Source organism: Pristiophorus japonicus, unplaced genomic scaffold, assembly GCF_044704955.1.
Source record: "Pristiophorus japonicus isolate sPriJap1 unplaced genomic scaffold, sPriJap1.hap1 HAP1_SCAFFOLD_47, whole genome shotgun sequence".
Classification (NCBI taxonomy): Eukaryota; Metazoa; Chordata; class Chondrichthyes; family Pristiophoridae; genus Pristiophorus; species Pristiophorus japonicus.
In genome coordinates, this window is record NW_027254374.1 from 2,662,467 (window position 1) to 2,667,460 (window position 4,994).

A 4,994-nucleotide genomic window follows, 5' to 3' on the forward strand; every position below is an offset into this window, starting at 1 on the left:
CTTTTGGTGGTGAAGATGTATCCCCCATGCACTTCCATCTCATCCTCCAGCTGATTTGCCTCTCCTGCTCGTTCAGCGTGGTCTGCGCTGGATCCGTCGCTCTCTGCTGATTGTGCCACAATGTGAGTCCGAGGTCGCTTGCACAATCGCTGATGGTGACCCATTGCCCAACAGCCCCTGTACATTGAGTGCTCAAAACGATATTGATAGGCTCTGTGACTGTCCCAGTAGCACATTAGCACTCCCAACCGGCCTCTGAGTCACCCTAGCCCTATCGTGTACAGTCCTGCCTGCTGAAGGCATTATTTTACGTCTAGTACTTGCCGGTGTGCGTCGATTCTGTGAATATATCCGCTTCGTGTTATAGCTCGTGGATATGAAGACCTGGGCTGTCGTGATTGCCTATCTCAGATACAGGGATTCGGCAGATTGCAGCTTGTGAAGGATGACTTCGTTTCAAATTCCAAGCACGAAAAGTACCTGCAACATTTTCCCCAAGGAACTGCAAAGTCGCTCTGCCCCGCAAGGCGTTTAAGGTCAGCGATGAAACTCACCACTGTCTGGCCCTCGGAGCGACAATGTGTGTAAAAACCATACCTGGCCATCAGAATGCTCTCCTTGGGCTTGAGGCGATCTTTAGCATGCGTGCACAGTACCGTGTACGATTTGTCCGTTAGTTTGGTCACTGCCAACCAGTTGTTACCTCGGCCATATACCGATGACCCACATATGGTGAGGAAAATCTGCGCTAACTCTGTTTTAGGTGTGACCAATTTGTTGGCCACAATGTACCGGTCGAGGCGCACATCGAAGGTGTCCCAATCATCATCCTCAATAAATCTGTCAAGAATAACAAAGGCAACCATTTCCGCGTGAAAATCCGTGGTGTGTAACTCGTCGCCAGTTGTTATGTTGAGAATAAATCCAAGAGGTTGTGTTGTAGACTTAAGCCAGTGCGACCTTGGACCATTTAATATAACTTTAAGGTGAGGCAGCAACGTGGTGGATTGACTTTTATACCTTTTTGCACCAGGGTACCCACAGGTGACCAATATATCTCCCACAGGTGTGCCAGCTTGTGGCAAGTCTTACAGACAGATAAGGTTCACAAACATAGAAACATAGAAACGTAGAAAATACGTGCAGGTGTCGGCCATTCAGCACTTCGAGCCAGCAACGCCAATCAATGAGTTCATGGCTGAACATGCAACTTCAGGACCCGATTCCTGCTTTCTCAACATACACCTTGACCCCCTAGTAGTAAGGACAACATCTAACTAATTTCTGAATATATTTAGTGAATTGGCCTCAACAACTTCCTGTGGCAGAGAATTCCACAGCTTCATGATTCTTTGTGTGAAGAAGTTTCTCCTCATCTCGGTCCTAAATGGCTTACCACTTATCCTTAGACTGTGACCTCTGGTTCTGGATTCACCAATATTGGGAACATTCTTCCTGCATCTAACCTGTCTAAAACCGTCAGAATTTTAAACGTTTCTATTAAACCCCCTCTCATTCTTCTGAACTCCAGTGATACATCACAATATCATCACATATTCCTCCAGCAACAAAATCGTGTGGGTCAACGTTCACCACAAATTAACTGGACTATCATCATCATAGTAAATCCCACGAAATTCGAGGAAGACTTGCTTGCACTCTAAAAGAGAGTTCTTCGGTGACTGAACAGTCCAATAATGGAATTACTGTCTGTGACACAGGTGTTACATACCTTCGTTGAAGGAAAAGATGAGTGGGGAATCGAGTTTGCCGCAGGTTCCTTCCACTGCCTGTGCTTGCTTTCTGCATGCACTCGGGGACGAAGCTCGAGGTGCTTAGCGCCCTACAGGATGCTGTTATTTAATTGAGGCGGTCTGTGGCCATGGACTGCCAGGTTTCGGTGAGGATATTGCATTTTATCAAACGGCTTTGATGGTGTCCTTGAAACGTTTCCTTTGTCCACCTGAGGCTCACTTGCTGTGAATGATTTCCGAGCAGAGCGTATGCTTTGGCAATCTTGCATCAGGCATATGAACAATGCGGCCCACTCAATAGAGCTGGTCGAATGTGGTCAGTGCTTAGATGCTGGGGATGTCGGCCTGATCGCAGGTTCTCATATTGATGCGTCTGTCATCCTGGGCCATTTGGAGGATCTTGCGGACACATCGTTGGTGGTATTTATTTGCGATTTGTGCCGTAAAATGTAACTTTTCACAGTGGCAGAAGCTATTCCAGGAGGATGAAGTGGAGCATGAATGCTGGCATGGACTGCTTGGGCCTAATGGCCTGTTTCTGTGTCATTGATAATGAAGAAGAAAGCTGCAAACTGCAGGAAGATACCAATGCACTGGGCAGGTGGGCAGAACAGTGGCAAATGGAATTCAATTCGGATAATTGTGAGGTAATGTATTTGTGGAGGTCTAACAAGGCAAGGGAATAAACATTAATTGGTACGACGCTGAAATGTGTAGCGGACTAAAGGGACCGTGGAGTGCCAGTCCACAGATCCCTGAAGGTAGCAGGCCAGGTAGATAATGTGGTTCAGAAGGCATGGAAGTTAACAGGCCAGGTAGATAATGTGGTTCAGAAGGCATGAGCAATACTTGCCTATATTTCTCGCGGCATTGATTACAAGATCTCGGAGGTTATACTTCAACTGCATAAAACACTGGTTCGGCTGAAGCTGGACTACTGTGTTCAGTTATGGTCACCACATTTCAGGAAAGATATGATTGCACTGGAAAGGGTGCAGAGGAGATTGCAGGAAGGTTGCCTGGACTGGTTTTTTTTAAGGAAAGTTTGGAAATGCTGTTCTGTTTTCTATGGCACAGAGGACGCTGAGGAGAGACCATTTCACACTTGATTCTCTGGAGTTTTATGCAGAGGTGTATAATATTATCAGGGGCCAAGATAGAGTGGGTAGAAAGGACTTGTTTCCTTTTGCAGAGTCGTTAACAACCACGGGGAATATATTAATGTTATTGGGGAAGTACGTCTGTTTCGACAAGCTATGAGTTGGTCGTGGGAATCTGGAGCTCACTGCCTGATTGGCTGGTAGCGGCAGAAACCCTCATACAATTTAAAAATACTTGCATGAGCATTTAAAATTGCAGTAACCTAAGAGCGGACATCGAGCTGGAAAGTGGGATTGAGGCTGGGAAGTTCTTAGTCGGCCAGTATCTCCACGATGAGCTGAAATGTCCTCCTTCCATGCTTTCAATTATTGCAATTCCTACATTACAACAGTGACCACAATTTAGAAGTACTTAATTTGCTGCGAACTGCTTTGGGAAGTCCTGAGGTGATAGTCGCCGTAGAAATGATAGTTTTTTTCTTTCACAGTGTCTGAAAAAAGTGAATAGCAATAAGGCCGGTTAGCTCTGTTGTTTCGAGCCTGATGCGAATAACGCCGAAGTATCGGGTTTTATTCATGTATTGGGTAATTATTTTATTCTTGGTGTTAGGGTGAAATTATTTTCGAGCAGCATAAACATTTTGGAAATAAACTCACAATGGACCTGCAATGATTTGAAGCAATGCTGCAAAATATTAGTTCTTCAGCATTTTAGGTACATTTGTATATCCTCCGCGGCTTTGCTACGTGTTGTATTTCAATCACAGAATGGCTCACTGCCGCAGATTGGTCTGCAGTGGAAAATATCAAACAGAAAAAAATACAATTCCAGCGTGCAATCCTTCATTCTCACCATCACGCTGCTCTGCACTGCAGCGGGCGCTTGGCCATTAAGCTCAGGCGTCTCACTTTGGTGCATAACTAATGGTTTCAGAAGATTGCAGATTCGAGGCTTGCGTTGGTGCTTTTGTCAAATCTTGTTCCACTTTTAAAGTCAAACCATGTTCACATTCATTTGCTGAAGGTGATTTCCTTCCAAACATTGCAGGGACTCATTATTAAAAGGCATTTTTTCATTCTGTCTCATGTGTATATTTCTCACTGATCTTTGCAAATCGTTTCCAACAAACCAACCATCACGAATTAATGACTCTAAATTAATAGTGTTTACAATTCCAACATCAGATTCGCATCAATCAGTGCAATAAAGGGAAATGTGATGAGATTCCAGCGCTATCCACACGGAGACAATTAAAGAAGGAAACACTTCCCGTAGAATCGCTGCAAGCAGGGTTCGAACCTGCGTGGGAAATCTCCATTGGATTTCAAATCCAACGCCTTAACCACTCCGCCTTCGTAAATTCATTAATGATATGCTTTAACAGTCCAATGATCGGTTCAAAATATCAGGCAGATTGACTTTGAGTTAATGTAATATAAGGTATTTAAAAATTGTGGGGTTGAATATCACCAGAGACGGATTTTACGTCAGAATTTTATTTTTCCTGCTACGCACGATCAATTTTGCAGCAAATAAAAACTTCAGAGATGTGAAACTGCAGCCCATCTCTTGCTGTTACACAAAGGCCACAATTATCCTTTAAAATCTCTGGGCGCCCTGAGTCGTTTGCGCAGTAACAGGAGCAAAACATCGAGACTGTGACAGGCGTAGTCCATTAACCCCTCAAATCAGTTGCAAGGGACATGAGGAAGAATAGGAGAACTCTATTCTTGTGCGCGAACCTGCAGCACAGATGACGAGAAGGCAATGCCAAACCCACGAACAAGTTGCACAGAAATAGGATGAGGCCATTCAACACCTCGAGCATATTACATAGGACCAGGGGTTTGCCATTCCAATACGCAACATGATGAACAGGGTAATACAATTATACTTAGGTTAACTGACACCAGAGTGCGCCACTGTCGGATGTCCTTTCGGCAATACAGGAAGTCGGATCTTGTTCTTAACCGAAGTGGGAATCAAATAAATCTGGTGCACACCCGAGGCAGTTTACAATAAAGGACTTTTCTGTTATTACACACAGGGACAGGGGTAGTCATTCGGACCCTCGAGGACATGAAACAGGCGGAGACCAATAATAGTGACGTGATAATTCACTCACCGTCCAGGGGGTTT